The following is a 24090-nucleotide window of genomic DNA, read 5'->3' on the forward strand; positions in this document are numbered from 1 at the left end:
AGAACCACTGAGCTGGTGTGACTTGGAGCAGTGGACATGGAGGGGTTTTGCCTTCAACCAACCCTCCACCCCTACAGAAGCAACCAAGCAACTGATAGAGCAAAGTCTATGTGTAAGTTGGGAGTGGGGTGAGTAGAATTGCATCTAACCACTTTTTTTTATGTCCAAGACTAATTTTCCCTTCCTTTATTTAGGAAGCAAGGTATTTCTTTAATGTAATAAGTTGTGTTTCATGATGTGTATTATAATTATTCAATGAAATCTACACATTGGGATAGATATCAGGTGAAATTTCTAGCGAAGAGACCATAGCACAGAATTTATAGACATCCTCTCTACTACTGATTTAAAGCAGATATACAACCCATCCTTTGGAAAACTATCTTGTTTAACCATATTAGGTGGTAACCACAATACAACGACCTACTTGCCTCCCAGGAAAAGAAAGCATTATTGAGAAGTAATAGAGGGAATCTCAAGCTCTAATTAGAGGAGGGTCCTAAGGGCTTCCCATACCTGTAAATTCCTTGATAACAAAGTCAGCGCCTGTGTCCTAGCCCAAGTTCCCAGGAAAAAGAGCCAAGCATTGGGTCCAGAATGGAATCCTAGGGAAATAAGAGTAAAGGAGGAAGTAGAGTGAGTCACACAAAGAGGAAAAAATACAAGCAAGTGCTTGTCCAAGTTGATCTCATCTTCTTAAGCAGCTGTATTAGTTTCTCTGCTGCTAAAAGAAATACCATGTAATGGGTTGGCTTAAACAGTGGGAATTTATTGTCTCATGGTCGTCATGCTAGGAGAAGTCCAAAATTAAGGTGTCAGCGAAGTGATGCTTTCTTTCTAAAGAGTGTGGTGTTCTGGGACTGGCTGCCACCACCAATCCTTGGTCCTCAGGTTTCTGTCACAGGACAATAGCACACGGCCATATCTTCTCCTTTCTCCTCTGGATTCTGTTGCCATCTGGCTTCTTTCTTCTCTCTCATGCAGCTTTCTCTCTATGTTTGAATTTCATTTGGCTTATAAAGGGCTCCAATAATCTGGATTAAAGCCCAAAACTGATTCAATAACTAAAAACAATATCTTCAAAAGGTCTTTAAAGATGAAGTTCTAAAGAGGTAAAGAACTTATACAACGAGAATTATACAAGATTGTTCAAGGAAATCAAAGAAGACCTAAATAAATGGAAGACTATTCCTTGTTCATGGATAGGAAGACTGAACATTATTAAGATGTCTATCCTACCAAAACTGATCTACACATTCAATGCAATCCCAATAAAAATCAACGCAGCATTCTTTAAGGAACTAGAAAAACTAACTATGAAATTTATTTGGAAAGGAAAGAGACCCCGAATAGCCAAAGACATACTGAAAAAGAAAAACGAAATTGGAGGAATCACACTACCTGACTTCAAAACATACTATAAAGCTACGGTGGTGAAAACAGCATGGTACTGGCATAAGGAGAGACACATAGACCAATGGAATCAAATTGAAAGCACTGATATAGAACCTCACATATATAGCCACATAATATTCGATAAAGCCACCAAACCCTCTCAATTGGGAGAGAGTGGCCTATTCAACAAATGGTGTCTGGAGAACTGGATAGCCATATGTAGAAGAATGAAAGAGGATTACCATCTCACACCTTATACAAAGATCAACTCAAGATGGATCAAAGACCTAAATATAAGAGCCAAGACCATAAAAACCTTAGAAAGCAGTGTAGGGAAACATCTACAGGACCTTGTAATAGGAAATGGATTTATGAATATCTCACCAAAAGCACGAGCAGCAAAAGAACTAATAGATAAATGGGACTTCCTCAAAATTAAAGCCTTCTGCACCTCAAAGGAGTTTGTCAAGAAAGTAAAAAGGGAGCCCACACAGTGGGAGAAAATATTTGGCAATCATATATCTGATAAGAAACTTATAACTTGCATATATAAAGAACTCCTATATCTTGAAAATAAAAAGATAAACAACCCATTTAAAAAATGGGAAAAAGACTTAAACAGACACTTCTCCGAAGAAGAAATACAAATGGCAAGAAAGCACATGAAAAAATGTTCCAAATCTCTAGCTATCAGGGAAATGCAAATCAAAACTACAATGAGATACCATCTTACACCCATAAGATTGGCAGCTATGAAAAAAACAGAAGAATACAAGTGCTGGAGAGGATGTGAAGGAAGGAGAACACTCATCCACTGCTGGTGGGAATGCAGAAGGATCCAACCATTCTGGAGGACAGTATGGCGGTTTCTCAAAAAACTAGCCATAGATTTGCCATATGACCCAGCAATACCACTGCTGGGTATATACCCAGCAGAACTGAAAACAAGGACACAAACAGATATATGTACACCAATGTTCATAGCAGCATTGTTCACTATTGCCAAAAGTTGGAATCAACCCAAATGCCCATCAACAGATGAGTGGATCAATAAAATGTGGTATATACACACAATGGAATACTACTCGGCTGTAAGAACAAACACACTACAAACACATGTGATAACATGGATGAATCTTGAGAACCTTATGTTGAGTGAAGCAACCCAGACATTGAAGGACAAATACTACATGACCTCAATGATATGAAATAAACAAGCTGCCCTAGATAGCAAGAGACTGAACGATAGGCTTACAGGAAATCGGAGGGTGGAGGAAGGATATGAGCCGATGTCTGCAGGGGTGGAATTTAAGACGAGATGGTGGTAAGTATGAACACAAAGAAGAGATAAAATGGGGGCAAGGGGTTGCCTTTGGTTGGGGCTTTACGGGTTTGAGGGTGGCTGGGGAGGGACGGTTGGGTAACGTTGCCCAAAAGTGGGGGGAGGGAGGGGTAGCATACGAACACAGGAGAGGGTCAGGAGGTGGTGGAGAGTAAAATGCCGAGAAAATCATATCAAAATATAATAAAGAGGGTTACCTGTTTAGAATGCTCGGAGGGGAGGATCTGATACAGGACGGGCTCCTGGGGAATGTCTAAATGCTCATTCTGCCAGAGTGGGTGACACCATGGGGTAGAATCCCAAGTAGTGAGAGTGGGGGTGGACCCACATCCTGGGGAGGACTAATGCCACCAAATAGAGGGAACTGTATCCCTCGAGAGAAAGGGTGGCTCCCAGGGCATTGGGGCAGTTGAGCAAGTTAGGCCCTGAACACTATTCCATCTATCTCTGGAAGTGGTTCCTTAGGAAACGGAGGTTGGCTGTCACGGTGGGCACCAAGGTGGAAGGGAAAATGGACGTTAAATGTGTGAAACCAAAGTAAATGGGGGACAAGAGAGGAGTTTCTTGAGAGTACACAAGGATGGATATAAAACATGTAATATTACACCATAACATATAGGAGATGACAGACTGATAATGTAAACCATAATGTAAAACATAGGATAACTAAAAATGTAAAGAACTGTGTATCCTAAAGTATGCACCATAATGTAAGCACAGATATTACCTTGTTAGAAAGCTAATATCTCAGACTCTGTACATCACCTTAAGTAAATATGATGTGAATAGGGTGTAAGAGTATCGCTGTGGAAGGAAAAAGGTTTTGTGGTGGATGTATGGGAGTGCTGTATATTATATATATGCATTGCTGTGGTCTAGGACTCCTGTGAAGAAATGCTGAATAATTAGGGGGGGAAAAAAAAAAAAAAAAAAGGATAGGATGTGGAATTTTTTCAAGTCAACATTCTTTATCTAAGTTCTTTATCTAACTTTATCCAAGTTCTTTATCTATCCTTTAAACCCATCGCTATATGCCATTCCCTAGTAAGGGACCATGACATTATATTGGGCTTCAAATTTCGGGGAGTTCTGGATCACAGAGTGTTTCAACAATGGCAATGGAGGGATACTGGTATGGGATACCAATGACAGGTGATATATGGCTGACAGGGAGCTGTACAGAACATATGTCCAGGGGGCATGGTAATGATTGGATATACTCATAGTGGCAACAATTAAAAACCACAGCAGGGGGGGTACTGGGTTCCTGGCCAGTAGTGCTCTGTCGTGGTCCCTAGGGGAGCAGCGACAGTCTCCCAGGTACAGCAGCGGGGACCGGGAGGGAGTGAGGGTTCAACAGTGAGCCCCTGATGCTAATGACTATGCTTGTGAGCTGATAAACCTAAAATAAGAACAAGGCCTAGAGCAACATTGTGCCTGGGAATTTCCTCCTGTCAGCCTTCATGTTACTCAAATGTGGCCAGTCTCGAAGCCAAACTCAGCATGTAAATGCAATGCCTTCCCTCCAGCGTGGGACATGACACCCGGGGATGAGCCTCCCTGGCAACGAGGGACCACTATCAAATACCAACTGATGATGCAACTGGAAAAGGACCTTATACGGAAGGTTCAATGCGAATCAGCAGAATATCCATGTCTACAGAAAATACCATGACTTTAAAATGCTGTTTGACCTATAGTAAGGGGGAAATGGAAAGGAGAAATGAGTTTATATGGCTACGAGTTTCTAAAAAAGAGTCTGGAGGCTAGCAGAAGGATTGCCCTCATGCACAACTGAGCAGAGTCAGAGAGACAGATAAAGCAGATACAACCCCCAGATATTGGTTCCTTTGAAGGCTAAAGAGACCCATGAGAGTTATGGTCATGGCCGATGGGGTTAACTACCAGGGCAGATGGCCCCTCTTTGGAAATGGTGTTTATGTGTGATGAATCTGGACTCAGATGGGATCTCCCTTCATAAGACTTTCATGCTAATGTGCTGGAGGTGCAGTTAACGTTGGGGTTTAAGATATATTTAGGGGAATTGAATCTCTGGACTGACAATGTGATAGCCAGGTCCTGAGCCTCAACAGACTCCAGCACCTACAATCTGATTTATTGGACTTACCACACTCAGCTAAGATGGAGTTGAAGAAGGACAACCACCACACCATGGAGCCTAGAGTGATTACAACTGAAAATGGGAGGATTGCATCCAGCATCCATGTGGAAGCTGAGCCTCCTCTTGACATAGAGGTGCAATGGACACAACCAATCCAATGTCCACATAGAAGAGGTGGCATTGGATTGGGAAAAGTGGACATGGTGGACGATGGGTATGGGAAAAGGCAGGAAGAGATGAGAGGTGGAGGCGTCTTTGGGGCATGGAGCTGCCCTGGATGGTGCTTCAGAGGTAATCACCGGACATTGTAAATCCTCACAGGGCCCACTGGATGGAATGGAGGAGAGTATGGGCCATGATGTGAACCATTGTCTATGAGGTGCAGAGGTGCCCAGAGATGTACTTACCAAATCCAGTGGATGTGTCATGATGATGGGAACGAGTGTTGTTGGGGGGGGAGAGGGGGGGTGGGGGAGTGGGGTTGAATGGGACCTCACATATATATTTTTAATGTAATATTATTACAAAGTCAATAAAAAAAAAAAGATAAAAAAAAAAAATAAAGATGAAGTTCTGGGAAGATGGCACTCAAGTAGGCAGGAAGGGCTCAACTCTCTCACAAAAACCATGGAGCCTGGAACCCCAAGATGGCGGAATAGGGAACGGCAGACTGCAATCCCTCTCCAGAAACTGTGGAAAGGTAAGCAGGTTTACTTGGCAGAAGGGAAGCCACAGGAGTACAGGGGCAATTAGAGAGGACACATGGAAGGAGGGGAGGACTCAGTTGGTTGGGGGGAAAGGGACCCTATAGGAGATAAAGCAATCAACCAGGCTCAGAAGGTGAGGAAGTGACCTGGCTGGAAGACCAGTGCTCAGCTAGCCCCTAGAGTGAGTTAAGTTCCTGCCTCCCATCCCCCTGCCTCCTGTACCCAGCAAGCTCTTGTGGTGGGGGATTTGTGGGGCAAATAGGTGTGTGGGACCAGCACTCAGCCAATTCAGGGAGAGAGAGGTGTGGAGGGGAGAGGAAATAGGGCGAGTAGACCAGAAAAAAAAGAAAGATGCCAGCTGCCCCTGAAGCAGCTCCAGGGAGAGTGGAGGGGGGAGATGATCAGGCAGGCTGCCACGCCCACACGCCCTGGGAGAGAGAACTGGATTGATGAGGGGGTGGGCTGACAGGGACCTAACAGCCTGGGAGAGAGGGAAGCTTGGAGAGGCAACCAGTGAAACATTAGGAGCTAACTGGCATGAAGTAAGAGGGCAGGCAGAGGCAGACAAGACTGCAGAAGGTTTCCAAAGCCTAATCTAACCAGTGGAGCTGGAGTAGCTCAGTGGTTAAACTCCTGCTTCACATATACCAGGTCCCTGATTCAATCCTCAATACCTCCTAAAAGGAAAAAACAAAATGCTTTAGCAGCCTGAGTGATAAGGGGGGTGGGGAGAGGCACCCCAGGAGCTGCAGGGTGTAGGAGATGAAGGACAAGCAGTCTCAGGACACAGAACTTAGACTGAGATTTTTTTAGGTTTCATGATCTATGATTTGTTATTTTTTAAATTCCTTATTCTCTTCTCTTCAGCTGGGTACCTTACTTGGGGAGGGCAGGCTGCAAGATTGACTGGTGAGCACTGACAGCCTGAGTAGTGTTACTAGTAGCCTAAGAGGGAAGCTTGTTTTTTCTGTTTTGATGTTGTTATTATTACATTTTTCTTTCTGTCTTTTTCTCTTCTATCCTTAGTTTATCTTTTCTTTCTCTCATTATTCCCTCTTCATTGCTTTCTTGCATTCCACCTTCTCTTGTTTGGTACTCATTTTCTTTCTTTTCTGCTCATTTTTTGGGTCTTTTAATTTATTGTCTTTTTCCTGTTTCTTTTTTTATATTCCACATTTTTATTTTTAGCCTTTTTATTTTATATGATTTTCCCTCTTTTTAATTGTTTATTTGTTCTTGTCTTTCTAGTTCTTTACAGTTCCTTTTCCATATTTTTCTTCTTTTTAAAAATTATTTTTCTCTTCTTTTTTTCCTTTTCTATGGTCTTAATATTGGGGGGGCATGGAAAACTACAAGGATATAGAATAAGTGGAACCAAGTGTCAAAAGGGAATCTTAACACAACACAACACAGAACAAAATAAAATCTCAGAGGAGAAAAAGAAGCTAACCATCTGAATAAGCCCGTCAAGAAAAATATGCCTAGACACCAGCTAAGAATTACAAGCCAAACTAAGAATCAGGAAGACATGGCCCAATCTAACAAGCAAACTAAAAAACAGGAGAAGATGCAGAATGTGGAACAGCTCATCAAGGATGTCCAAACAAATATCATTAATTAACTTAATGAACTGAAGGAAGAGAGAAAGGATATTAAGAAGACACTGGGGGAAATGGATGTTGCTCAACCAATTGCACTCCCGTCAACCATATAGGAGGTCCAGGATTCAATGCCGGGGGCCTCCTGGTGAGGGCAAGCTGGCCCATGTGGCAAGCTGGCCCATGTGGAGTGCCAGCCCATGCAGGAATGCGGCCCTGCACAGGAGTACCAGCCAATGCGGAGAGCTGGTGCAGCAAGATGATGCAACAAGAGACACAGAGGAGAGAAAATAAGAAGATGTAGCAGAACAGGAAGATGAGGTGGCGCAAGAGAGTGATTGCCTCGCTCCCATTTCTGAAGGTCCCAGGATCAGTTCCCAGAACCTCCCAATGAGAATACAAGCAGACACAGAAGAACACACAGTGAATGGACACAGAGAGCAGACAACAGGGGAAATGGGGGAGGAGGGAATAAATAAATAAATAAATAAATAAATAAATAAATAAATAAATAAAAATAAGACACTGGGAGGGGAGCAGATATAGGTCAGTGGTTGAGCACTTGCTTCCCATGTATGAGGACCTGGGTTCAATCCCTAGTACCTCCTTAAAGAAAGAAAAAGAAAAAAAAAAAAGGAAGACACTGAGGGAACATACTGAAGAAATTGTAAACATACATACATAAAAAGATTTCAGATCAGATGGAGATGAATGGCACAATGCAAGAAACCAAAAATACACTGGAGGCACATAACAACAGATTTGAACAGGCAAAGGAAAGAATCTGATTTATAGAAAACAGTACATCTGAAATTAGAAAGATAGTAGAACAGATAAACAGATAGAAGAAATTCAGCACTGACTTAAAGATTTGAATCACAACATGAAACACACAAACACATGCATTATGGACATCCCCTAGGGAGAGGAGAAGGAAAAGGGGGCAGAGAGAGTGTTGGAGAAAATAATAGCTGAAAATTTCCCAACTCTCTTGAGGGACATGGGCACACATGTCCAGGAAATGCCACGCACCCCAAAAAGTATAAATCCTAACAAGCCTACCCAAAGACATGTACTTATCAAATTGTCCAATGCTCAAGACAAAGAGAGAATACTGAAAGCAGCAAGAAAAAAAGAGATCCATTACATACAAGGAAAGCTTACTAAGATTAAGTGCTGATTTCTCATCTGAACCCATGGAGGCAAGAAGGCAGTGGTATGACATAGGTAAGGTGCAAAAAGAAAAAACTGACAGCCAAGAATTCTGTATCAAGCAAGGTGGCATTCAAAATGAATGAGAGTTCAAAATATTCACAGATAAACAGAAATTAAGAGAGTTTGTCAACAAGAAACATGCCCTTCAAGAAATACTAAAGGGAGTTCTTCAGGCTGAAAGGAAAAAACAGGAGAGAGAGGGTAAGAGGAGAGTGTAGGAAGGATTATTGCAAAGAATAATTAAAAAGATAAAAGAGAAATAAAAACAACATATGACATATATAAGCCTCAAGAAAATATGGCTAGGGCAAGTAATGCCTTGACCATAATAACGTTGAATGTTAATGGATTAAACTCTCCAATCAAGAGACACAGATTGGCAGAATGGATGAGGAAATATGACCCATCTGTATGCTGTCTACAAGAAACTCACCTTAGACCCAAAGGGTGCAAGTAGGTTGAAAGTGAATGGTTGAAAAACAAGTTTACATGTAAGCAGTAAGTACAAAAGGACAGGAATAGCTATACTAATATAGGACAAAATGGACTTTAAATGCAAAGCTGTTGTAAGAGACAAAGAAGGACACTATATATTAACAAAAGAGGTCATCTATAAAGAAGAAAGAATAATCATAAACATTTATGCACCTAATCAGGGCCCCTCAAATACGTGAGGCAAACATTGGAAAAACTAGGTGGAGAAATAGATGCCTCTCCAATTATAGTGAGGGGCTTTAATACCCCATTATGCAGAACATTTTGACAGAGGATCAATAAAGAAACAGAGACCTTGAATAATAAGTTAGAGGAACTAGACCCAATAAACATATACAGAACATTACACCCAAATAAAGCAGGATATACATTCTTCTCAAGTACACGTGGATCATTCTCCAGGACAGACCACATGCTAGGACACAGAATAAATCAAAAAAATCAGAGAGATTGAAATTATACAAAGTAATTTCTCTGACCACAATGGAATGAAGCTGGAAATCAGTAAGAGACAGAGAACCAGTTTAGACACAAACATATGGAAATTAAACAACATATTTCTTAGACAAACAGTGGGTCAAGGAGGAAATTGCAAAGGAAATCAGGGGAAGCGGACTTGGTCCAGTGGTTAGGGCGTCCGCCTACCACATGGAAGGTCCGCGGTTCAAACCCCGGGCCTCCTTGACCCGTGTGGAGCTGGCCCACGCACAATGCTGATGAGCACAAGGAGTGCCGTGCCACACAGGGGTGCCCCCCAGGTAGGGGAGACCCATGCACAAGGAGAGCACCCCGTAAGACCCGTCCAGGGTGAAAGAAAGTTCAGCCTGCCCAGGAATGGCACTGCACACACAGAGAGCTGATGCAGCAAGATGGCGCAACAAAAAGAGAGAGTCTAGATTCCTGTGCCCCTGACAACAACAGAAGCAGACAAAGAAGAACACGCAGCAAAATGGACACAGAGAACAGACAACTTGCAGGGGGGGGGGGTTGAAAGGGGAGAGAAATAAATAAATCTTTAAAAAAAAAAGGAAATCAGTAACTACCTTGAAACAAATGAAAATGAAAACACAATATATCAAAACTTATGGGATACAACAAAAGCAGTGCTGAGAGGGAAATTTAGTCATAAATGCTTATATTAAAAAAGAAGAAACTGCACACCTGAAGGGACTAGAAAAAGAAAAACAATGAATCACAAAGGAAGCAGAAAGTAGAAAATAACAAAGGTTAGAGCAGAAGTAAATGAAATTGAGAATTTTAAAAACCTAAAAAAAATTAAAACAAAAAAGTTGGTTCTTTAAGAAGATTAATAAAATTGACATACCCTTAGCTGAACTAACAAAGAAAAAAGAGAGAAGGTGCAAATAATTAAAATAAAAAATGGAACAGGAGATATTACCACTTTTCCCACAGAAATAAAGAGAGTCATAAGAGGATATGTTGAAAAGCTGTATGCCAACAAGATAGATAACTTACATGAAATGGACAAATTTCTAGAAACACACAAGCAACCTGTACTGATGAAAGAAGAAATTGATGAACTCAGAAGACCAATCACAAGTGATGAGAGTGAATGTGTCATCGAAAATCTCCCAACTCAAAAAAGCCTAGGGCCAGATGGATTCACAGGTGAATTCTACCAATCATTCTGGGACGAAGTAACACCAATCCTGCTTAAACTCTTCCAAAAAATAGAAGTGTAGGGACCATTGCCTAACTCATTCTATGATGCCAATATCACCCTAATACCAAAGCCACATAAAGATGCCACAAGAAAAGAAACTACAGACTAATGTCTCCAATGAACCTGGATGCCAAAATCCTCAACAAAATACTTGCTAATTGTATTCAACAATACATCAAACTAATTAAACACCATGATCACATGGTTTCATCCCTGGTATGCAAAGATGGTTCAACACAGGAAAATCAATGTAATATACCACATTAACGGAAATTTTTAAAATTACATCTATTGATGCAGAAAAAGCATTTGACAAAACACAGCATCCTTTCTTGAAAAAAAAAGTTCTTGCTTGAACACTGAGGCAATACAAAGAAATAAAATGCATCCAAATTGGAAAGGAAGAAGTAAAAATTTCATTATTTGCAGATGACATGCTCCTATACATAGAAAGCCCTGAAAAATTTGCAACAAAGCTTCTAGGGCTGATAAACAAGTTCATTAAAGTGGCAGGATACAAGATCAATATGCGAAAATCAGTAGCATTTATGTACAATATTAATAAGCTATCTGATGAGGAAATCAAGAAAAAAAGTCCATTTACAAAAGCAACTAAAAGAATCAACTATCTAGGAATAAACTTAACTAAAGATGTAAAGGATCATACACAGAAAACTTCACAACATTGTAAATTATCAGGCAAATGACTCCTCTCTCCCCAGGGCTCCAGGACCAAAGCCCTCTCCTCTGTGTGTCTTCTCTGTCTTTCTTCTTGAGTGAGTGTCCACTTATATAGCCCATGAAGGGGGCAGGAAATTAAACTGAGTTATACCCTACTGACATTGTCAAATCACAGCCCTAATCTTAACATCATTTAATCAAAGACATCTCAGCTGAATCTAATACAATCAAAGCATACCATACCCAGAGGAACAGTCTAGTTTACATACATAATCCATATCTCTCTTTGTAATTCATAAGTGATATCAAACTGCCACACATTGGTATACCATAATTCACTAATCTGGAATTTTTCACCATGAATTTCCCTGTCACTAAAACCTTGTTCATATTCATATTTATTTCCTTGGAAATTTGGAAATGAAAGTGCTGGGTCAAAAGACATAAACATGGTAAAGGGGTTTGGTATGTGCTACCAAATCATCCTTTGCAGATATTTTCTACCAAACCCTCACATACTGCTGGTGTGGCACAGAGGATGGCTTCAGTGAGGTCCTGCAGACAGGACTGAGCAGGACACACACCACTGCATGAAGGTTTTAATGCCTTTGTGTTTTAGCTAAGTCCACTAACCATGAGGTGGTCAACTCCTGATCTCTGCCTTCTGCAATGATTGATGAGTCAGTAGCCTATTCATGCTCAATGCCACGGAATGGGAAGGTGTCAGATCCCATCACACAAAACCTCCCACGCAGAGCCCATCACAGCCCTGGCCCTGCGAGTTAACATGATGAGAGAAGGGAATTCTCCAGTTGCCTTTGTCTGTTTGTGTTGGTTGAGTGCGCAATCGGGCAGAGGTGGACAGAATGGATGTCATGTTAAGGCTGAATAAACAGATGGGATTTCTCTCACCCGGAAAACTCTCCAAGGGCAGCTGCTTGACCCATTGAGCACTTGTGCTTTGTCCATTCATGATGAACATTCTGAAAAGGCCTGTTGTTGAATTCTTCTGCTATTTTGCAATGTCAAAAGACCCAGTGCTCTGAAGTGGCAAACAAGGCAAATTTTTCACAAAGCCCCTCTTATCCACCCTGAGGTGGGCTGAGTAAGACACACTTGGAGGGTTGAGAGGTTCCAGGACATCGGGATAATCCTGCCTGGTGTCTGCCAGGAGGGAAGCCAGGAATGAATGTTTCCAGTTCCCTTGCAAATGTACTTGACATGTCCCAACGGGAAGAACAACGATCAGAGCAAAGATACTGTCTTACTTTGCTAGGAAGTGCTTAAGAGGAACAAGTTAGAGTAAAAGGCTGCACTTGCTTTTTATATGAAAAAGCACAGTGTTGCTAACATATGTGACATCCCAGGCAGAAGGGCTGGTCGAGGTAGATTTATGATCATCTATGGTTTCAATTATTTCAAGGATTAAAATTTCCACGAGAACCTCTCCTTAATCAGGAGCAGTTCTCAAAGCTCTTTGAGAGACCATTTGGGGTCAGCCAAACTAGTGGGTCCTAAATTCCGTTTTTAATATTGCCTAACTTTGAGGATAAATGTTTTGGGATCCCTAATTAAATACGTTGTCAGGCCGCCACATTGCTGTCTACTTGTGTGGTCATGAAAGGTAAGCATCCCTCTCTGCTTCAAGCAGGTCAGTCCTCTTGTATTATGTGTTCAGGTCTAGGAACCAGCACACTCTTAGAAACAGAGAGACTCATTCAGAGGGAGGCAATGAGGTAATGAGGTAGTCTCAGCACCATGCCATATGGACAAGTTTGGAGAAAGAAGTTTGGAGAAACCAGAGATGTTGGCCTCTAGGGCTGAGAGGGAGATATAACTGCTTGGCTCAGATATTTAAATGCCTCTCATACAGAAGCATCATTCTACATATAAATTTCCAAAGAACAGAGCCGGTTTCAAAAGGTGACAGCTACACAAAGAAAGAGTTTATCTTAAAATAGAAGTTATTTAAAAAGTCTGAATTTCCAGGTGATGGAACCCAAAACTAACAATATTTCAAGAACCAGAGATTTTGAGATTCTGTGATTTAATTCCCATTTATTTTTCAAATATAATCTTTTAAAACACGAACCTGTTCCAATCACTTCCTTATCTAAACTAATGTTGCATTTAGCACCTCAGCCACTCACTCTGGCATTTTTCACATTCTGTGCTGCCAGTTTGGCCATCCACAACATAACCAGGACCAAACACAAAAACATACCTGATCCTTGGTCCCAGCCAAATGCAAACGTCCTTATAATCCCCTTGCAACGCCCATCACTAATTCTACATTCTGTAGTCATTTTGCCAAATTAATTTTTCTCAGAAGTTAATTAATATTCTAATGTGAGCCCAGTGTTTAATAATAATCAAATGAGAAAATGAATGTTTCATATTAAGCTTTCAGTGCTATTATAATATGCATTAATGTGTTACTATCCATTATGTACAACTATGTCTGAACCTTAGAGTCAAACCTTCTTTGGGTTACAAAACTTAAAGCTCTTATTCCATTCCAGTTAGTAGAATGTTTCCTAGGTCAGAAAGAGTACTGATCCACTGGGCCAGCTCCACGGACGCTGATGGTTCCTCATCTCTTGATGACTTGGGTGGACTTCAGATGATGTTAAATTCCACCAGCTCTGGCATTCCAGCTTCAGCAGTCAAGACTTCAGTGCTGGGAAAGCGGACTTGGCCCAGTGGTTAGGGCGTCCGTCTACCACATGGGAGGTCCACAGTTCAAACCCCAGGCCTCCTTGACCCGTGTGGAGCTGGCCCATGTGCAGTGCTGATGCACGCAAGGAGTGCCGTGCCACGCAGGGGTGTACCCCGCGTAGGGGAGCCCCACGTGCAAGAAGTGTGCCCCGTAAGGAGAGACACCCAGCGCGAAAGAAAGTGCAGCCTGCCCAGGAATGGTGCCGCCCACACGGAGAGCTGACACAACAAGATGACGCAACAACAAGAAACACAGATTCCCGTGCCGCTGACAACAGAAGCAGACAAAGAAAATGCAGCAAATAGACACAGAGAACAGACAACTGGGGGGGGGGGGGAAGGGGAGAGAAATAAATAAATAAATCTTTAAAAAAATAAAAAATAAAGTTTAAAAAAAATAAAAAAGTGAAAAAAGACTTCAGTGCTTGCTATTTCTCACTTGGTGCCTTGGCTATGTTTGTGACTTAATGCCACCACTATAAAACCCATCCCTGGCCTGTGCCTTTTGCCTGCATCCTGCCTCCTGGGTAAGGTTGTTTGAATCATGTACCCCCAAAAAAAGCATGTTCTTCATCTTAATTCACATTCCTATGGATGTGAATCTATTTATAAATCAGTCCTTTTGAAGATGCTCTTTTTAGTCAAGGTGTGGCCAAGAGAACAAGGGTGAGCCTTAATCCACATTATGGGAGGCCTTATAAAGAGAAGAAAACAGAAGTCAGAAATTAGAAAAAGCCACAAGGAGGGGTCAAGAACCCAGAAGTCAGCAGACACTGGGAGAGTAGATACCAACAGAGATTGCCATGTGAGGGGAGCTAGAATTATCAGCCAAGGGACCTCAGGACCACCAGTAAGCCAGCACCAGAACGCCACAGTCTTCAGGAAGAAAACAAGTCTCTTAGCCCCCGAAACTGCAAAACAGTAAATTCCCATCATTTAAACCAACCCAGCGTGGTATTTGTCATAGCAGCTGGGAAACTAAGACACAGGCTATGGATCCCATTCCCTGGCCCTCAGAAACCAGAGTTACTGATCCAGAGCCCAAGGCAGGCTAAGTCTATGGCCAGCTCTGAGGGCAGGAATGGCATCCTAGGTGGGGGAGCAGGGTGAGTTAGAAGGGGTCTTTGAATGGGGAGCTGAGAACTTATATAGAGGGAAGTGCTCTTCCCATTAGCAAAGCATGAAGTCAAGGGATTGCTTTGGTTCTCATGGCAGGGCCCTTCTTGTTTCTATTTCTGGTAGCTAGTGATATGAGCTGCTGCGGAGAGGACTTAGAAATGCCTGGGCATTAGCCACTGCTTGGGGGGTGTGAGCTTGGAAAATGGTTCTGGTATCACTCCCTGAGTTTCTGAATGTTACTTGCATGAACTCCCTCAACCTCACCTTTGAGTTCCAAATATGCCAAGACTGAATCATTAGGGAAAATAGTCCCTGGTGGCAGTCCTGAGTGTTTTAATTAGTTGAAAGGAACACTGCATGCCCATATAGTTGTGTACCCACAGGTCTGCCCAGCTACATCCTTCAATTTGAAAGAATTTTAGATGGAATTGATCTGCCCAAAGTACCAGCATATCCTGGATGATACCTATGGTTGCCTGGATGAGGGAAGCATTAATTCAGAATATTTTAGAGTCTCTGAACAGCTTACTCTTACCCACTCTCCCAAAATCATTTCCTTCCCCCAGCAAAGACATGCAAAATTATCCTAAAGAAAACCCAGTTTCATTCTTGCTGCTTTGTAAGGGGTAAGAAAGTATTCACATGTGAAGGAAACTACCTGAAGTTTTTTTTGGCCCACAGTGCATGGATGATACGTGAGTAGGCTGCCGCCAAAACTGAGCCATCACCGGGATCCGACACTTGATACCTATAAGATCGTTTCCAGGTGCTGATGCTGAAATACAGGAAATCTGCAACTGGCTTTGGGGATTAACTTTGCTTTGAAATTCCTGCAAAGTAAATTTTAGTAAATTAAACCATATTTTTGTATTGATTTCCATGATGAAGTCAGAAATTCTTTCCCATAGAAAACAGTTTTAGCTACAAGTTGTAATAAAAATACTATACTTTGAAATATTGTAATGTTAGAAGGAGTGTTACTATTTTCCGAGGAAACCTACTAAAAATAAACTATAAAGCACACACAATATTGAAAATTTAGGTATCAGAAGTTAAATTCACTAGGGCAAAATTCACAAGAGGGGAGATACTCCCCGTTTTGTACCTTAAACTTCTAGCTATTTATTTTTAAAAAGGGTTTATCTTGATGGCTATTGCTTCATTGTTTCCAATATATTTTAAGGCCTTTGTCATCATTTAAGTTTTGCCATGTTAGGGGTCTCCAATTTTAGTTTTTTAAGATTTATTTATTTATTTATTTCTCTCCCCTTCCCACCCCCCACTCCGGTTGTCTGTTCTCTGTGTCTATTTGCTGCGTGTTCTTTGTCTGCTTCTGTTGTTGTCAGCGGCACGGGAATCTGTGTCTCTTTTTGTTGCGTCATCTTGTGTCAGCTCTCCGTGTGTGCGGCACCATTCCTGGGCAGGCTGCACTTTCTTTCGCGCTGGGTGTCTCTCCTTACAGGGCGCTCTCCTTGTGCGTGGGGCTCCCCTACGCCGGGGACACCTTGCGCACATCAGCACTGTGCGTGGGCCAGCTCCACACGGGTCAAGGAGGCCCAGGGTTTGAACCGCGGACCTCCCATGTGATAGGCGGATGCCCTAACCACTGGGCCAAGTCGGCTTCCCTCCATTTTTATTAAAATAATTTTTTCAATAGTTCATATTTTTTCATATTTACTGTTTGTATAGAATCAAGTTTAAAATTGTAGAAAGAAAATTGAGTCATTTAGTTCTCTTTATCACCTTTAGAAGCAATTCCCTTAACAAACCCCTTACCCAAATATTGTCTGCAAAAGGCACACACCACATTGCAAGATTGTCCACCTCATTCCTGGTGAAAGAACCATCACTTCAGAAAGCTTTTACTCACTTGGAACTATCGTTAAATCTCCCTCTCTGGTCAGCTCGGTCTGTCCTCCTTTAAACACACAGGACAAGAGCAAGCCCTACATATAACACATGGAGACCCTTGAGAGACGACCATTCCCTCACTTTTCCAGGCTTGATTTGCCAGATTATGTGTGAGTGAGTAAACCTTCAAAGGTAAAAGTGAAGGGCACAACTTGAAATGAGATGTCCCCTTTCTATGTGACGCCCCCTTCCACTTCATCTTATCTTCGTGGTTTCGCAGGCGCTTCCCTGCTTCCCATTCAGCATTCTGGAGGCTCATTCCTATGGCGCTCTGTGGACCCTACAACAATCCACACTCTTCCCAGGATGATGGAGCCCTGGGAAGATCAGGATATTGCATATCCTACTGGGGAAATGGCTGGCATTGGTAAAATAAAATGGGAGAGAGAGGCAACTAGAGATACCGTTCCTGGATGGACCAACTTCAGTGATCAAAGCCACTGGATAAATTCTAGGGCTAGTGCCAGACGCTTGTTTTCTCACTAAGCTGTCTTGACTACACTGGGAAATAAATACGGCAGATATTCAAATAAAAGGGAAATTTTAGAATGCTTCTGTCAAGTAGATACAGATGGTACTGACAAGCCTTCAATCCCATACAGCTAGAATTTTTCCTTGCATCATATAGGGCATGATCTTACTCTCCGAATTCAGTAACTGCTGCTGTGTCCTGAAAACAGCTTGCATTTTGCTATTCCTAGCCATTTCTTTTTATGCCATGATGCTTAATTACTTTTCCAAGGGTGCACACAGCAACTTCCTGCCACCACTGCATTCTGTAGATAATACTAACTTCTGCTCATTGATGAAAAATTTTTCTTTCTAGAGATAGATTTCTCAGTTAGGGTTTGGGCTTGTTTTAGCAATTCCAAAGAAAATCGGGGAAACTTAAAGAAATATCTTCGACTGAATGGGACAGGACACAAAGATAAAGAAAGCAGGAGGAAGGAAAAGGAAGCACCGTGGCAAGGATGAGGCCAGCAAGCGGAAGTGCTGAGTGGCGTGTTATAAGATCCTCCACGGTCACTGAAGTGGGCATAGTAGATTCTCAGCCTTCTGTTGACCTTGAAAAACCAACTAACTGCAAACACTGCGGAGTCCCTCAGGTAAAAACCTGCCCGTCCTTGAAGAGAAACGGGCTCTGCCTAGAATGAGAGCCGGCCACCTCCAGCTGGAGTCGGATCCGTGAAGCTGGGGCATCTGCTTCAGCATTACCCCTGGGTAGCCCTCACTGCCGTCAGCCTGCAGGCTCTCCTGCCTCAGTTGTCCCAGGGCACCTCTCCTCAGACAGCCCCACCACACCTACAGCTGTCCCCTTACGAGCTCAGAAAGTTAGATCACCTTACGGACGATACTATTTTTCGGGATAATGACTTTTTCATCTCAAAGCACCCTCGATTCATACATGATAAGCAGTGATATTTTTAACACTGTGGTTTCAAGCAGAGATACAACCCATCAATTCTGTTGACCTGTTTCCTGTCAGAAAATATCATGGGGAACAAGTTTGGATGGGGCACCATGTTAAAGAACTCAAATGTCTTGCATTGTGTGTGAGTGCCAAGGTCAGGGGACAAAAGAGAACTCCTCCACTTGTCATGTGGCTTGCACTATTTCCATTTGCTTTGAGGCATTCTGGCATTTACCATTTATTTTATCTTAAAGTATTTTTTCCATGCTATAACTTTATTTTTAATTGCAGTAAGGTAACCATGAACCGAAAATATTGAAAAATTACTAAAGAAAATTGTTCTCCTTTATTGAATACAATAAAGTTTCAACAAACTACATTTCAAATACAAAGTCTACCTATTTGCTTTATTTTTTTCTAATTCTACTTAAATTTATTCATTTTTTTTTAAATATTACATTCAAAAAATATGAGGTCCCCATTCACCCCCCACCGCTCCCACCCCACCACTCCCCCCACAGTAACACTCTCCCCCATCCTCCTGACACATCCATTGCATCTGGTGAGTACATCTCTGGGCATCGCTGCACCCCATGGCCTGTGGTCCACACCATAGCCCAGACTCTCTCACGTTCCATACAGTGGGCCATGGGAGGACATACAATGTCCACCACCACCCCAGGCAAATCTTGGCTTAAAGTTCTTTTTTTCTCTATATCTCTTGTTATCTCCAAAGGCCTGGCTTTGAGGGCTAACACTGTCTTCTCAATATCCATTATCTCTTTATCTATTATGTTTCTTCTTGTAATTGATTTAGGAGATTTGTGTGAACATCATTGCTTAGTTGTTGTTTTTTTTTTAAGATTTATTTTTTTAATTTATTTCTCTCTCCTCCCCCACCCCCCCCCAGTTGTCCGCTCTCTGTGTCCATTTGCTGCATGTTCTTCTGTGACCATTTCTATCCTTATCAGCGCACCAGGAATCTGTGTTTCTTTTTGGTCTTTCATCTTGTTGTGTCAGCTCTCCGTGTGTGCGGTGCCATTCTCGGGCAGGCTGCACTTTCTTTCACATTGGGCGGCTTGCCTTATGGGGCACACTCCTTGCGCGTGGGGCTCCCCCATGCGGGGGACATCCCTGCATGGCAGGGTACTCCTTGCACTCATCAGTGCTGTGCATGGGTCCACTCCACGCACGGGCAAAGAGGCCTGGGGTTTGAACCACGGACCTCCCATGTGGTAGAGGGATGCCCTATCCATTGGACCAAGTCCGCTTCTCGCTTAATTGTCTTAAATCCTGTGTCTCATGATTCTTGGATTGTACCTTTGGCTATGCCATATCTTCCTGTTTCTTAGTATGCTTTGTAAATTTTTGCTCATATATAGGCACCTCATTATGCTGTTGATTTTACAATATATTTCTCTCAGTTGCTTGGTGGTTTTGTTTTACACTCTTTGATTTTTGGTTCAATTGTTCCTCAAACTTTAAGATTGTCCTGTTGAAGTTATCAAAAGAGATCCAGGGACCCAGCAATAGGGCACTGACTAGACCTATGGGGTCTGGAAAGGAACTAGACAACCCTTGACTTCACGTCCCTTTGCCAGCAGATGACACTATTTGGGAAACCATTTCACAGAGAAGAAGCCTTCAATCTCCACCACACTGGATTTTCTGAGTCAGTGAGTCTCAGCTGGGCTCTGCTATTTAATCTCATGAAGAAACAAACACCCTCAGCCCTCCACCGCACCCTCCCGCTTCTCAGGGATGAATATGACTTTGCCCTCCTCTGGTGGCTCTCAGTCGCATGTTTTGCCAAGGTCTTTTCCCTTGAGAATGAAGTACACGGTGGCATTCCCAGTTGTGGGACCAGTAACTTTTAGTTTTCCTTTGGCCTCTTTGCCTCACTGTCTCCATTCTCTCTAAACGTTGCATATGTCCCTCTCCTGGTGTGCAGATCCCCAAAGCAGCTCCATTGGACAATTATTACCCTTTCCTCCCTGTTTCATAAGAGAGCATCACCCGGCCTGATTTACTCGGAGGTCATCTTCAAACTTAATTTTGCCAAAATTCCATTTTTTTATGGACACTTTTATTCACACCTCCTCCTCTAAAACCTGTAACTGTGTAACTGAGTGCTTTATGCTTCTGAAGATCCAGTAAAAGTAGATTGTCTACTCTACCTTCCCCTGCTAATGCCCACACCTGCATTTCATAGGCATCTGTGCATTAAATATATAGTGAAAAACCTCCTCAACTGTTTCTCTAAGAGCTACCACACCATAATTCTTGAGAACCAGCACTTTGCAACTTGGCTCCAGAACTTTCTGCAGTTGAGTTCTCTCCTCTGGTTCACCAAGTAACCCTTGAAATTTGTAATAGGTGACTTCTTCCAGGATCAAGGACTTTGAGAAATGGATTGAAGACACTTGTCATGGAGAACACAGCTCCTGTTGCAGGGGTATGGATGTATGTCACACATTTAACATCAGGACTAGTTTGCAGCCCATGGACTCAATTCTGTATTTATGGTCAGTTTTCAAAGGACTACTTCCCTGGTCAACCTATTCTCTTATTATATTACTTTCACAAAGTTGGAGGCTGTGGCTTCAGAAAAAGATAATCATCTAGGAATTATTATAATGAAATCCTGCTCCTTATTCTTTCTGAGATATGTTTTTCCAGGTGTGTCCATTAAAAAATGTGAACAAATCCTTACAGGCAGGCAGGTTTACAATGCATAAGTTTTTCTCCCTTCACATATTAGGGTTTGTCTTCACCAGGAAGGTAGTGAGTAGGTTTGGCCATGACAGGACAGAGGAGAGATGAAGTAAAGCCTAGAAAGGGCTGGCCGTGATGCAATCTGCAATCTGATGTAATGCTCATAATCCAGCTGGGCTGTGGCCTTTCTCCATCTGTTCTATTTCTTTTTAATTTTTAATTTAATTTTTATTTTATTTTTTGAATAATAAATTGTGTTTTTTTAAAAGGTACATAAACCACAAAAAAAAGTTACATTAAAAAATATAAGAGGTTCCCACATACTCCACTTCCCACCTCCCCACTCCTACCACATCAAAAACCTCCTTCATCATTGTGGCCCATTCATTACATTTGGTGAATACATTTTGGAGCATTGCTGCACTGCATGGATTATAGTTTACATTGTAGTTTACACTCTCCCCCTGTACATTCAGTGGGTTACAGCAGGATATTTAATATCAAGCAACTGTCCCTGCAATATCACTTAGGACAACTCCAAGTCCCAAAAATGCCACCATAAATCACCTCGACTTCCCTCTCCGTACCCTCAGCAACTACCTTGGCCATTTTCTCCAGATAATTGCTACAGTTTCTTCCCTTACTAGTCACAATAGTTCTATAGTAGCATACCAGTAAGTTCACTCTAATCCATATTTTATTCCTCCATCCTGTGGACTCTTGGTTGGTGATGTCCTCTCCACCTCTGTATCAAGAGGGGGCTTAGATCCCACATGGTTGTTGGATGTGATTCTCCTGCTTGGAGTGGTAGGCACACTCAGTTCCCTGGTGTGGTGGCTGGCCATCTTCACCTTCCTGTTAGCTGACCTGTGCATGTCCAACAAACTGGAGAGTAGATGCTGCAACTCTGCTGAGTCTCAGGGCCCAGCTGGCACATGGCCAGTTCAGAGATTGAACTCTCTTGGATATGCACCAAACCCAGCACCAACCACAGGTTCAGTAAAAGTGATAGAAGAGGCATCTGTAGAAAGCTCACATCTGACTCCAACACCATCACACTGAGGAACACCAATTACCAGGTAGGGCCCACTGACAAGGCAATGAACTTTAGAGCCAACCACCATGATCATAGAACCTGTGTGTCCCCATATCCCTCAGGAGCACCAGTACTTGGAGTTGTGTCTGCTTTGCCTGTCTCTGGGATCCTGCTGGGGTGTGCATAAGCACAACCCCTGTGATGACCCCCTGACTCTTTTTTGAAGACTCTTAACCATATAAACTCATTTGTCTTTACCTTTTCCCCCTTTTATTCAAGGTCCCTTTCTAGTTGCATCACTAACTAGTGATAGGTAGTAATCCCTCAATACCAGGGAGGCTCATCCCCAGGAGTCATGTTCCTTGCTGAGGGGAAGGTAATGCATTTACATGCTGAGTTTGGCTTAGACAGTGGCCACATTTGAGCAAACGGATGGTCTCAGGAGGTAACTCTTAGGCACCCTGCAGCTCTAGGCCTAGTTGAAATTTCAGGCACACAGGCTTATAAGCATAGTCATCAGTATCATGGACTCATCATTGGACCATCCTTCTTCATATTCTTTGTCGTTGCACTTGGGAGATTGCTGCTGTTCCACTGGGGAATGTGACAGAGTTCCCCTGGCTAGGAACTCAGCACTCCCTCAGTTGTCATTGTAACTGTAAGTACTATGAAAATATGACAATTCAGGTCTTCCCCAAAGGTAGGACTCTGCGGCATCTGAGTAACTCCTTTCCTCTGCTCCACCATATTGAAATCTCATCATAGATCAGGACACATATTCCTCTCCCTGATATACTCTCAGTCATTTTCATTAATGTGATCAAACACTTCTCATTGTGAATCATCCTGGGAGGAGGAGGAGGAGTGATCACACTTTGACTGCCACCTGAACTCATACTTTAATTCTGTCATTTCCCCTGGTTATCTAAGTCCATGGGAGCAGCCAATAGGAAGCCCCCTCAGCCCCACATGCTGCTGTCCTCCCCACTACTGCACATTCCCTTGTTAAGTTCTCACAGTCAACTCTAGCCAAGGTACCTCCTCTTCCTGCTGGAAGGAGGGGGAGACTAAATTTTCTAATGTTAATTTAATCTTAGATTCCTGGCATACACCTAACTTGGTCTTGGTCTATAGTAATATTTTTAGATTAATGAATTTTATTTCCTAATAAAATTATACTTAGAATTTCTTCTTAAGTGTGTTTGGGAGAGATTGGCCTACAATCCATTTGCTTCATTATCCATTTCAGGTCACCTATTCCATCTGTGCAAAAAAGGCTTCTAGAATTTTGATAGAGATTGCACTGGATTCATAGATTGTTTTAGGTGGTGTCGACAACTTAACAATATTAAGTCTTCCAATCAGTGAACACGGGAAGTTTTTCCAGTTATGTAGTTCTTCTTTAATATCTTCCAGCAATGTTTTATAGTTTTCAGGGTTCATGTCATTCACTTTAGCTAAATTTATCATATGTACTTTATGGTTTTATTTGCTATTGTAAATGAACTGATTTCTGGTTTCCAAATCATATTGTTCATTGCTGGTATATAGAAATCCAATGATGTCTAAATGCTTATCTTTTATTGCTGAACTTGTTTACAAGTTGTCATAACTTTCTAGTGGATTCTTTGGGATTTTTCTATAAACAAAATTATGCCACCTGTGAATAGGGTTAACTTTATTTCTTCCTTTTTAATTAGCATATCTTTTATTTCCTTTTTTTTTTTTTTTTTTTGCACGATTGCTTTCGCTAAAACTTCTAGTAAAATATTGAATAGCACTGGTGAAAGTGGGCATCTTTGACTTGGTTTTAAATTAGGGGGAAAGCATTCAGTCTTTGCGAATATTTTGAACTCTCCATCATTTCTGAATGCCAGCTTTGCTGGATAGGGAATTCTTGCCTGAAATGTTTTTCTTTTAGCACCTTGACTATCTCATACC

At 42.1% G+C, this 24090-nt stretch overlaps 1 pseudogene; it reads right to left on the minus strand.

Annotated features, from left to right (window-relative positions):
• Nucleotides 1-20410: 20410 nt before the first annotated feature.
• LOC101419249 (gamma-adducin pseudogene) lies at nt 20411-23045 on the minus strand (annotated as a pseudogene).
• Between the last annotated feature and the right edge of the window lie 1045 nt (nt 23046-24090).

This window comes from Dasypus novemcinctus, chromosome 8 (assembly GCF_030445035.2).
Source record: "Dasypus novemcinctus isolate mDasNov1 chromosome 8, mDasNov1.1.hap2, whole genome shotgun sequence".
In the NCBI taxonomy this organism is placed as follows: Eukaryota; Metazoa; Chordata; class Mammalia; order Cingulata; family Dasypodidae; genus Dasypus; species Dasypus novemcinctus.